The sequence below is a fragment of the Rhinopithecus roxellana genome, chromosome 12 (assembly GCF_007565055.1).
Source record: "Rhinopithecus roxellana isolate Shanxi Qingling chromosome 12, ASM756505v1, whole genome shotgun sequence".
NCBI classification, from domain to species: Eukaryota; Metazoa; Chordata; class Mammalia; order Primates; family Cercopithecidae; genus Rhinopithecus; species Rhinopithecus roxellana.
In genome coordinates this window covers 111,837,826-111,848,562 of record NC_044560.1, presented here as the reverse complement: position 1 = coordinate 111,848,562, position 10,737 = coordinate 111,837,826, and the positions used below count along the sequence as shown (strand labels likewise).

At 42.7% G+C, this 10,737-nt stretch overlaps 1 pseudogene across 1 annotated transcript; it reads left to right on the top strand.

Annotated features, from left to right (window-relative positions):
* Positions 1 to 3,293: 3,293 nt before the first annotated feature.
* On the top strand, positions 3,294 to 4,694 carry LOC104667104 (annotated as a pseudogene). Its single transcript, XR_004052023.1, has one exon. The product of XR_004052023.1 is annotated as a putative elongation factor 1-alpha-like 3 (transcript).
* Positions 4,695 to 10,737: the final 6,043 nt, after the last annotated feature.

The following is a 10,737-nucleotide window of genomic DNA, read 5'->3' as shown; positions in this document are numbered from 1 at the left end:
TTCAGAAGGAGGCTTTTGAGAGCTGACTGGCTGGGGCTGCACGAACATAGCTTTCCAAGACAAAAAAAAAAAAAAAAAAAAAAAAATGCTAGATGGGATCTTTTTAAGATAAAATGTTCATCTGACTGACAATCTCAATTGCAAGCCTGCACTTTTATTAATAAAAATTCCCATACTTGAGCAGATCACCTGAAGTCAGGAGATCGAGACCAGCCTGGCCAACATGGCAAAACCCTGTCTCTACTAAAAATACAAAAATGAGCTGGGTGTGGGGGCACACGCCTGTAATCCCAGCTACTCGGGAGGCTGAGGCAGGAGAATTGCCTGAACCCAGGAGATGGAGGTTGCAGTGAGCAGAGATCATGCCACTGCCTTCCAGCCTGGGCAACAGAGCAAGACTCTGTTTCAAAAAATCAAAAACAAAAACAAAAAAAAATCTCATACTTATTATGGGCTCTTGGATGTCATGGAAACAAGAGAGGGCTGAAAGAGTAGGATGCGGACCATGAGCAATGTTATCCTGTGGAAAAGTACTTGTCTCTGTTCAGTGTTCTTGGGCACAGGAGAGCTACCCAGTCCTTGTGCCTGTGGAGTCACTCGAACACACACAATGCCCACGTGAAGATGGGGATATGTGGTCCTGGATGCCTAATTTACTACTTACAATTAATGCACACAATTAGATGATTCCCTTTTCCCTCCCCTCCCCTTCTTTTTTCTTTCTTTCTTTTCTTTTCTTTTTTTTTTTTTTTTTTTCTGTGACAGAGTCTGGCTCTGTCACCCAGGCTGGAGTGCAGTTACGTGATCATGGCTCACTGCAGCCTCAACTTCTCAGGCTCAAGCAATCCTCCCACCTCAGCCTCCCAAGTAGCTGGCTGGAACTATAGGTGCATGCCACCATGCCTGGCTAATAAAAAAAAAATTGTAGAGATAGGGTCTTGCTGTGTGGCCCAGACTGGTCTGGAACTCCTGGGCTCAAGCGATCCTCCCACCTTGGACTCCCAAAGTGCTGGCGTGAAAGGCGTGAGCCTAGCCTTGATAATCTCCAGTGGTTCTCTATGCTTAGAGCATTACTGTCATCTTTTTTTTTTTTTTTTTTTTAACAGTCTAGAATGCTCTCTTATAACCTCCATAAAAATAACTCCTTGTTTGTGAGTCCTTTGGTGAACAATCCAATGACTTGCAGGAACACTGCCAGGCATCCCCAGCCAGTGCAGGCCAGCAGACGGCTTCCCTAGCCCATGTTTGCTGGTCTGCTTGTTCACTCTGCAGTGAACCCTTCTGCTTACAGCTTTTCCAGCTAACCTTCTTTTGATTCACAGTGTGGCCTCTGACAAAAAGCAGACCAGTAGTTGCCAGGGGCTGCGGATGGGAGAGTGGAGGGTGTTGCCTGGGAAGATATCAGAGGGACATTTTCAGGTGATGGAAATGTGAGATTACTTGATTGCAGTGGGGGTCACACAAGAAGTCAAAACTTATTGAACTCTCTCCTTACAATGGGTGCATTTTATGGTGTGTCAATGAAGCCTCAATAATGTTTTTAAAAGCTGGTGTCACCTCACCTCCTGGCTTGTAGTGTTTGTGTACCTAATATAAATCTTGCTAAGTTTCCTTCAGCCAAGCAGGTCTCTGCTTCTGCTGAGCTGCTCTGCAGAGGCTGTGACTGCTGGATGATAACCCAGGTTACATAAAAGTGTAGAAACCATGTGCAAACAAATGATACATGGCAACCAGCTTTTATCTTGGTGCTGGAGATCTGCAGGGCGTGGTGGAAAGGGTGGCAACTGGACAGTGCAATGGTTCATTACACCTCCTGTCACCGTGTGGGGCTGTAGGGGCAGCTCTATCATACTTTCCAATTTTCCAAGCTGAAAATCCCGTTGTTATTGCTGTTTTTGAAATCTTACATTTTTTATAAAACTGATAACAAATTGAAAACGTTTAAGTACTTGTGTGGGGAAAGTGAATCAGGCCTGAGGATTGAGGACTGTCTTCTAGGTTTCCGGCCTGTGACCTCTGCAGCAGCAGAGGTGGAGGAGGGCTCAGAGGTCGGGAGGGAAGGGGAAGGAGCATGAGGAAGTGTGATTCTGCAGTAAGCACAGCCCATACTTTTACTCAGAACCCAAGACAGGCAGTTGACGAGACCTGCTGACTTTCTGAAGACGTTCTTCCTCGTCCCTCGTTCTTATTTTGCGGTCCCTCCCTGCCCCTACAGCCGTTCTCTGAAAGCTGTCTCCGTCATCCACGAAAAGATCTTGGAGGCCACAGACCAGGCAGGGAGGGAAGCTCCGAGGACTCATGCTGGCTCTCCCTCCTCCCCCTCCCAACTCCCCCTCCCAACTGGCACTGAAGGCAGGTGTTCCTCAGGCTCGGACCCCGCCCACCTTTGCTCGTTTTCTCTCTCCTCTCTGCAGGCATTCTAATCCATCACAATGGCTGTAAACATCCATGACTCCCACATTTCCATTGCCAGCACCAGACTCTTGTGTATCCACCTGTATACAGAGACATCTCAACTTCTAGACTTTCAAGACCAAACTTAACTCCTTACTTCCTCTCCCTAATCTGGCCCCACCACCCAGCCTACTCCACCTCTATAAATGGCAACACCACCCACAGTCTGCTCACACCAGAAACCGAGATGTCATTCATTCATTCTTTCTTTCTTTTCTTTTCTTTTCTTTTTTTTTTTTTTTTTTTTGAGACAGAGTCACTCTGTTGCCCAGTCTGGAGTACAGTGGCGCAATCTCAGCTCACTACAGCCTCCACCTCCTGTGTTCAAGTGATTAAGTGATTTTCCTGCCTCAGCCTCCTGAGTAGCTGTGATTACAGGCATGCACCACCATGCCTGGCTAACTTTTGTATTTTTAGTAGAGATGGGATTGCACCATGTTGTCCAGGCTGGTCTTGAACTCCTGGGCTAAAGCAATCTGCCTGCCTCGGCCTCCCAAAGTGCTGGGATTACAGGCGTGAACCACCATGCCCAGCCCTTTCTTTCTGTTTTTAGAGATTTGATTTTTTTTTTAATTTTTAAAATGATCACACAATAAAATGAACATTTTCAGGAAAAGATGTACAGTTCTGTGAATCAAACAGACAGACAGATTCCCGTAACCAGCAACAAAATCAAGATAAAGATCAATGATAGTCACATCTTCCTTTTACCCCTAGCCACTATGAAACACAGATGTGCTATCACTAGGGTTTTATCTTCTCAAGAATGTCACATAGCTTTTCGCAACAGGTTTGCCACCAGAACACAGGTGTCATGAAAACTGCCCCTAAAAGCCAAAATGGGAAAGGAGAAGACTCATATCAACATTGTCGTCAGTGGATAAGTAGATTTGAGCAAGTCCGCCCCTACTGGCCATCTGATCTACAAATGTTGTGGCATCAACAAAAGAAGCATTAAAAAATTTGAGAAGGAGGCTGCTGAGATGGGAAACGGCTCCTTCAAGTATGCCTGGGTCTTGGATAAACTGAAAGCTGAGCATGAATGTGGTATCACCATTGACATCTCCTTGTGGAAATTTGAGGCCAGCAAGTACTGCACGGCTATCATTGACGCCCCAGGACACAGAGGCTTCATCAAAAACATGATTACAGGGACATCTCAGGCTGACTCTGCTGTCTTAGTTGTTGCTGCTGGTGTTGGTGAATTTGAAGCTGGTGTCTCCAAGAATTGGCAGACCCGAGAGCATGCCCTTCTGGCTTACACACTGGCTGTGAAACAACTAATCATTAGTGTTAACAAAATGGATTTCACTGAGCCACCCCACAGCCAGAAGAGATATGAGGAAATTGTTAAGGAAATCAGCAGTACATTAAGAAAATTGGCTACAATCCCAACACAGTAGCATTTGTGCCAACTTCTGGTTGGAATGGTGACAACACGCTGGAGCCAACTGCTAACATGCCTTGGTTCAAGGGATGGAAAGTCACCCGTAAGGATGGCAATGCCAGTGGAACTACGCTGCTTGAGGCTCTGGACTGCATCCTACCACCAACTCGTCCAACTGACAAGGCCTGCTTCTCCAGGATGTCTACAAAATTGGTGGTATTGGTACTGTTCCTGATGGCCGAGTGGAGACTGTTGTTCTCAAACCTGGTATGGTGGTCACCTTTGCTCCAGTCAACTCTACAACTGAAGTAAAATCTGTTGAAATGCACCATGAAGCTTTGAGTGAAGCTTTTTCTGGGGACAATGTGGGCTTCCATGTCAAGAACGTGTCTGTCAAGGATGTTCGTCATGGTAACAATGCTGGTGACAGCAAAAACGACCCGCCAATGGAACCAGCTGGATTCACTGCTCAGGTGATCTATCCTGAACCATCCAGGCCAAGTCAGTGCTGGCTGTGCCCCTGTACTGGATTGCCACATGGCTCACATTGCATGCAAGTTTGCTGAGCTGAAGGGAAAGATTGATTGCTATTCTGGTAAAAAGCTGGAAGACGGCCCTAAATTCTTGAAATCTGGTGATGTTGCCATCACTGATATGGTGCCTGGTAAGCCCATGTGTATTGAGAGCTTCTCAGACTATCCACCTCTGGGTTGCTTTGCTATTCGTGATATGAGACAGACATTTGCGGTGGGTGTCATCAAAGCAGTGGACAAGAAGGCAGCTGGAGCTGGCAAGGTCACCAAGTCTCCCCAGAAAGCTCAGAAGGCTAAATGAATATTATCCCTAATACCTGCCACTCTGGTATTAATCAGTGGTGGAAGAATGGTCTAAGAACTGTTTGTTTCAGTTGGCCATTTAAGTTTAGTAGTAAAAGACTGGTTAATGATAACAATGCATCATAAAACTTTCAGTTCAAGGAAAGATTAATGTTATGTGGACCACTTTGGTTTTCTTTTTTGCGTGTGGCAGTTTTAATTTATTAGTGTTTAAAATCAGTGCTTTTTAATGGAAACAACTTGACCAAAAATTTGTCACAGAATTTTGAAACCCATTAAAAAAGTTTAATGAGCAAAAAAAAAAAAAAAAAAAGAATGTCACATAAACAGAATCCTACAGTGTGTAACCTTTTAAGCTGGCATTTATTTATTTATTTATTTATTTATTTATTTATTTATTTTGAGACAGATCTCACTGCAATGCCCAGGCTGGAGTGCAATGGTGTGATCTCAGCTCACTGCAACCTCTGCCTCCCGGGATCAAGCAATTCTCCTTCCTCAGCCTCCCAAGTAACTGGGACTATAGGCATGTGCCATCATGCCAGGCTAATTTTTGTATTTTTAGTAGAGACAGGGTTTCACTATGTTGGCCAGGCTGGTCTCAAACTCCTGACCTCAGGTGATATGCTCACTTTGGCCTCCCAAAGTGCTGGGATTACAGCACCTGGCTAGCTGACTTTTTTCGTTCAGCACAATGTTACTGAGCTTCATCCATGCCACCATGCCTGGCTAATTTTTAAACTTTTTGTAGAGACAGGATGTCACTATGTTGCAGAGGCTGATCTCAAAGTCTTAGGCTCAACTAATCCTCCCATCTCAGCCTCCCAAAGTACTGTAATTACAAGAATGAGCCACCACACTCAACCTCCTATTTACTTCACCTTGGAAGCTACAGTGTTACCCAGAGCCTATAAACAAACAAACAAAAACACCATGGATATTTTGCTCCTGGTACACAAATTAATGTCTTTAAATCCCCCAACACCAATATACATTCTGTGCAATTAAAAAATTCACTTGAGGCCGGGTGTGGTGGCTCATATCTGTAATCCCAGCACTTTGGGAGGCTGAGGAGGGCAGATCACTTGAGGCCAGGAGTTCAAGACCAGCCTGGCCAACATGGCAAAACCCCATCTCTACTAAAAAATGTAAAAATTAGCCAGGCATGGTGGTGTGCACCTATAATCCCAGCTACTCTAGAGGCTGAGGCAGGAGAATCCCTTGAACCCAGGAGGCAGAGGTAGCAGTGAGCCAAGATCATGCCACTGCACTCCAGCCTGGGTGACAGAGTGAAACTGTGTCTCTAAAAAACAAAAAGAAAAAGAAATTCACCTGAGGCACGTGACCAGTAAGTCCCTTAGTGCTAGTACTGTCTATGCAAAATAGCAAATACAGAGTGAAACAAACCAGTGCAAGCATTTATGTGAAATTGGGCTCCATGCTAAATCTGGCTTCATGCTTAACTACATTAAAAACAATTGCCAAACTGCCAATGTATTTCTTCACAATATTTCTTATTTTAACTTCATCACAACTAAGAGCTTTAACTATGAACAATGTTAACTAGTCAAATTTCTGTAATTTTCCACCAGGTTTTAAATACTATTTTTATTTTATTTTATTTTTTTGAGACAGAGTCTTGCTCTATCATCCAGGCTGGAGTGCAGCAGCATGATCTTGGCTCACTACAACCTCTGCCTTCCAGGTTCAAGCGATTCTCCTGCCTCAGCCTCCCGAGTAGCTGGGACTGCAGGCACCCACCATCACACCCCGCTAATTTTTGTATTTTTCGTAGACATGGGTTTTTACCATGTTGGCCAGGCTGGTTTTGATCTCCTGACCTCAGATGATCCACTTGCCTCAGCCTCCCAAATTGCTGGGATAACAGGCATGAGCCACTGCACCCAGTCAAAAATATCTTGTTAACTAAACTTTTTCAACTTCCTATTTTTTCTGTATGTTCATGAACACAGACACTCAGAGAAATAGAAAAAAATGAAAAACTATGTGTGACTTACATAGACCATCTATGACATGTTTGGACTTCCTGTTATGTCCTAATCTTATTTATTTATTTGTTTATTTGTTTGTTTGTTTATTTTTGAGGCAGAGTCTTGCTCTGTTGCCCAGGCTGGAATACAGTGGCATGATCTTGGCTCACTGCAATCTCTGCTTCCCAGATTCAAGTAATTCTCCTCCCTCAGCCTCCTGAGGAGCTGACATTACAGGTGTGTGCCACTTTGCCCAACTAATTTTTGTATTTTTAGTAGAGACAGGGTTTCACCATGTTGGCTAGGCTGGTCTCAAACTCCTGACCTCAGGTGATCTGCCTGCCTCAGCCTCCCAAAATGCTGGGATTACAGGCATGAGCCACTGTGCCCAACCTGTCCTAAATTTTTTATTTTGTAAATAACCCCTCATTTTACTTTAGGACAGAAATTTACCATGCAAGATCCTTTCTCCTACAAAAGTATTTTCTTTCTAACCTTCCTTACCAAAAACATATCTTCATATCCATAACTATCTTTACATCTCTCTTCCCTTTGCTTTCTACCTTGTTTCATAAATAACCTTTCCAAGCCCATAACGTGAATCAACCTCTAAATAACTTCTGAATTAGACAAAATTATTCTTATTCTCAATAAGAACGCATCTTCTTTGGCACATTTTACATACAGAATTATGTATTAACTAGAATTCTTATTCTTAGTAATCTTAAATTTTAGTGAAAACTTAGGAAGCAAGAAATCCTGACCTGCCTAACAGATATTAACATTGTATAGGCGAGACAATTCCTTAATTTTTAAAAACATGCTTTCCTACATCACAACCCTTTATGAATTGGAAATGTCCCAGACATCCAATAAGCACCCAATATAATTTCAAGATTTTAAATTATGTGAAAAGTTTCCCTACTGCATTTATCCCATTTACATTTCATTCATTTTTAGCAATTTATCTAGCTTACTAATGAGAATTGGGATATTAAACAAAGCTAGTCATTATTTCTTCATTAACCATTTTTATAACCTGTGAATATCAGGTGTTCACCTAAGTAAGCAATTTCAAGTTAAATACATGGGTATTTTCACCCATATCTCAGAAGATTTCTCCGCTTTTATTAAACTAACAACATTAAATTAGTCTTACCTAGCAAAAAAATCGCACAAAGATCATTTTGTTCCTGGCTAGATTTACAATCTTATAATCTTTTGTGCCAAACTCTGACACCTTAAAATATCTAGCAGAGACAAAGATAAAACCCAGAAAAAATTGTATGCTGACAATTCAGAAGAAATTTCTATTTTTATTTTACCAATTATCTTAGAGCCAGCTTATTTATTGAACATTTACCTAAGTCATGTAAACTTGAAAAATGCTTGGACTTATACACTTAATTTATGAGTGCTCCTTTATTTACATGCCAATTTTGGTACCCTACAAAAACAACATATAACATCCAGGAACATATACACTCAAGACCCAATAGTTTTTCCTAGGGATTCTAGCCATGAGATAGCAATACAAATTCACCAGTTTATAAACATATTCACACAGGTGAACTTTGTTTTCCCTGATGGGTAATTCAACGAAGGCTATGAACCAAAATTTTGAGTAAAGCACTTTCTATGATAGTTTTATTTTTATTTTATTTTTATTTTTTGAGATAGGGTCTTGCTCTGCTGCCCAGGCTGGAGTGTAGTAGTGCAATCATAGCCACAGCCCACTGCAGCCCTGACCTCCCAAGTTCAAGCAATCCTCCCACCTCAGTCTCCTATATATCTGGGACTACAAGTGCATGCCACCATGCCTGGCTAATATTTTAATTTTTTTGTACAGAAAGGATCTTCCTAGTTGTCTAGCCTGGTTGCAAACTCCTAAGCTCAAGTGATCCTCCTGCTTTGGCCTCTCAAAACACTGAGATTATAGGCATGAACCACTGTGCCTGACCTATATTTTTATTTATATTTATATTTATTTATTTATTTATTTTTTGAGATGGAGTTTCACTTTGTTGCCCAGGCTGGAGTGCAGTGGCATGATCTCAGCTCACTGAAAACTCCACCTCCCAGATTCAAACGATTCTCATGCCTTGGCCTCCCAAGTAGCTGGGATTACAGGCGCCCGCCACCACATCAAGCTAATTTTTGTATCTGTAGTAGAGACAGGCTTTCACCATGTTGGTCAGGTTGGTCTTGAATTCCTGACTTCAAGTGATCTGCCCACCTCAGCCTCCCAAAGTGCTGGGATTACAGGCATGAGCCACCGTGCCCAGCCTACAGTTTGATTTTTAAAGGCCAAACCTCCCCAGACTCCAAAGAACACTGAGGCCAAACAATACCACAGAAGAACATCATGTACTAATAAGGCCTTGAAACCACCTTTGCAAAGATGATGACAGTGAGAGAAGTCTAGCATGACTGACTCCATCTTGCTTCTAGCCTTACAGGCTGGTTGTCCTCATTATTCCTGGACATAAGCCAAGCTAACCATTGAAGGAATTTGTAGTTTAACTTTGAAGCAAGGATGATAAGTCTTTCCCTAAAACTAAACCCTCCTTGCTCAGTGACTGAAGCCATGTTTATAAAACTAATGAAAGGCTACAAGATTAGGATTATGGGAGAGGCCTGAATTCTGTTAAAACGTAGGCATAGTTTCAATAATCTCTTACTGTTCAGGAGTTTGTGGCCAGAGATCACAAGACTCATGACTTCCCTGATTGCTCCTGTAGACAACATCACTATTGTAGAAACTGATTGGTCTTTTGAGATGTTTTTCAGACTTTGGCACTCTGGCAACCAACTGACGCCACCTGAATCCATGACTCATGACTCAACTGGTCCTGTGGTTCCCACCCAGAGGCAGACTCAGTGCACAAGGACCATTTTCCACACCCTTACAGTTTTATCCCCAACCAATCAGCAACACCCATCTCCTAGACCTCTGCCACCAAATAATCCATAAAAACCTTAGCCTCTGAGTCCTCAGGGAGACTGATTTGAGTAATAACTTCAGTCTTTCCATTTGGCTAGCTCTGTGTTAATTAAATTCTTTCTCTACTGCAATATCATGGTCTCAGTGAATTGGTTTTGTCTGTGCAGTGGGCAAGAAAAATCCATCAGGCAATTACAGCCCAACCCGGCTTAGAACAGCAACATACAAACCTGGATACGTGGAACTCCATCCCACTTTCCCGTTCAACAGCAAAATGAGACCCATGGAGGGGCCAGAGCATTGCAAAATAATATCCATTGATCAAATTCTGGTTTCTCACAACTATATTGACATATACACATAAACAAACAATTATCAAAATGCAATCCAACTGCTATAGCAACAAACAAGCCCCAAGAGTGTCCAAACTAAAACAGCTAGGGTGTCTTCTTCTCTCAGTTGCTTTATAAAGGGCAAACCAAACCTTTGGTGGGCAGAGGCCTGGGGAATGGGTTCTGCTAACTGGTTGGGGGTAAAACTGTAGGGGTGTGGAAAATGGTCCTTGTGCAGTGAGTCTGCCTCTGGGTGGGAACCATAGGACCAGTTGAGTCATGAGTCATGGGTTCAGGTGGGGTCAGTCGGTTGTCAGACTGCAAAAGTTGGTCTACTTCCATCTGCAAACAGAAATACCCTCTGAGTTTCCCAAATCAAGAGGAGCCACCTGATATCCACCAGACGCAGTTGTGCACACACACAATTACTAATGTCAACAAAAAGAATCAAACTCTGTAAAATATTTGAAGGATTTATTCTGAGCCAAATATGAGTGACCATGGCCCGTGACACAGCTCCCAGGAGGTCCTGAGAGCATGTGTCCAAGGTCGTCGGAGTGCAGTTTGGTTTTATACATTTTAAGAAGGCATGAGACATCAATCAAATATATTTAAGAAATACATTTGTTTGGCCCAGAAAGGCGGGACAACTCAAAGCAGAGCAGGGCTTCCAGGCTATAGGTAAACTTAAACATGTTCTAGTTGACAATTGGTTGAGTTTGTCTAAAGACCTGGGATCATAGAAAGGAAATGTTCAGGTTAAAAGATTGTGGAGATCAAGGTTCTTTTGAAG